Here is a 1,994-nt window from a genome sequence, read left to right on the forward strand (position 1 = left end):
GCTGGCCTGGACTACATAGCAAGAACCTGTCTCAAATAAATAAATAAAAAGAAAAGTAAAGAAAAGAAGACTAGTTTCTTCTAAAGCCTCTCCAAAAACACTTCAGTGATACTCTATAGGACTCATGTGCTACTTTCAATAAGTTATTTCTAGGACATTTATTATTCCCCCTTCAAGATTCCTCACAAGATTTGGTGTTACAGAGGAAGAGAACAATACATCAACCCCTGAGTTTCTCTATTCAAAAGAAACTGGGGGGCCAGGGAGATAGTTCAGGAGAATAAGCACTTGCCTGGCAAGCGCAAGGGCCCAAGTTCAATACCCAGTTCCACAAAAAAAGAAAGAAAGAAAGAAAGAAAGAAAGAAAGAAAGAAAGAAAGAAAGAAATTGGGAGCTGGTCATGGTGGCAATGCCTGTAATCCCAGCACTTGGGAGGCTGAGGCTGCAGGATCACTATGAGTTAAAAGCCAGTCAGAACTACACAATAGGACCCTGTCTCAAAAAACAAAGAAATTGGGGTAATTAAAAGTTGCATGTGTCAATATCAAATTGCCTACAGTAAGAAAGATTTTAGAGGCTTAACTTCTAAGTCAGGAGGGAGAATCATATACATGAGTTTTGTTTAAACGTACAGAGATTCTAGGGCTGGAGAACTAGACACAACAGCATTTGGGCTTTTTTGTGGGGAGTATTTTTTGTTCTTGTTTTTGTGGGGGTTGAGACAAGGTCTCACCATGTAGTACAGGCTGACCTTGAACTCAGTTATACAGTGCAGGCTGGCCTCAAACTCTTGGTAAACCTTCTGCTTTAGCCTCCCCACTGCTGGAATTACAGGCATGTGCCACTATTCGCAGCTACAATAGCACTTTGTAAAGTTATGTTTCTACAAAATTTATCAAGCCAAATTTTTCAAGTTCTTTACAGAGAATATGTGACAAAATCATTTGCCTATCCTTGACCACAATATATGAAAGGCCCCTGAAAAAATATAATTGGTAGGAAAGAACTTGAATCTAAGACTTCAACAAAATTATAAGAAAAATTCTTGAATGAAGAAGAAAGTAAAAGACTCCAGGTTGAAAGTCCTATTTGGTCAGAGCCACTAGGAAAGAGGACAAGATAAAACACAATGTTCAGTTTAATGAAAGAATGTTTTGGGGCCAGGGAGATGGCTCAGTGGAATAAGCGCTTCCCTGGCAAGTGCAAGGGCCTGAGTACAATCCCCGGTTCCACAAAAAACAAAAAAAAAAGAATGTTTTGGGCTGGAGAGACGGCTGAGTAGTATAAGTGCTTGCCTGGCAAGCGCAAGGGCCTGAGTTCAATCCCCAGTTCCATGGGAAAAAAAAAACAACAACCAAACCTGAAAGAATGTTTCTCATCTCTCAAAAGTCAAAAACAATGTCAACAGACTAAATTATATGAAATTTACTTATAGATCTAATTGGGTTTTATCTGTGATTGATGAAATCAGGGAATCCTCCATTCTATAAAATAGAAATAAGAGGACCGGGGTTGCAGCGCATGGTACAGCAATTACATAACTTGTGCAAGACTTTGGGTTCTATCACAAAGCAAACATAAGAACAGGTGGACAATGGTAAAACAGATTTGTAAGGAGAAAATTTAAAAAAACAAAACAGAACTTATAAAAAAAAAATTGGTTAATATAAGTTTAAGTCAGCACAAAAGGGACTGATGCTCCCAACAGGTGTTTTCTACGTTCTTTTCTGTGGTGTCCTCAACACCTGGCAGCAGGCCAAACTGAGCAACCAAACCCTCAGCTGACTTAAGGAACAGCAGCAGGCAGAGACCAGCAGAGACCACCAGGCTTGTGTAAAGCAACATGGCATGGAATTTATTGTGTGGCAGGACAAAGGGGGAGAAGGCCATCTGCATGGAGCAAAGAGAAGGGGAATTTTTTTAAAAAAAGGACCTGATGGGGCCGGGGAGGTAGCTCAGTAGAGTAAGTGCTTGCCTGACAAACACAAGGGCCT

The 1,994-nt window shown here is 40.2% G+C and overlaps 1 protein-coding gene across 2 annotated transcripts in view; it reads right to left on the reverse strand.

Moving 5' to 3' along the window:
• The window catches only part of Usp54 (ubiquitin specific peptidase 54), a 147,642-nt gene that overhangs the window by 88,343 nt on the left and 57,305 nt on the right, over positions 1-1,994 (reverse strand). The gene's annotated exons all lie outside the window — the stretch shown is intronic.

This window comes from Octodon degus, unplaced genomic scaffold, assembly GCF_000260255.1.
Source record: "Octodon degus isolate 3935 unplaced genomic scaffold, OctDeg1.0 scaffold00005, whole genome shotgun sequence".
In the NCBI taxonomy this organism is placed as follows: Eukaryota; Metazoa; Chordata; class Mammalia; order Rodentia; family Octodontidae; genus Octodon; species Octodon degus.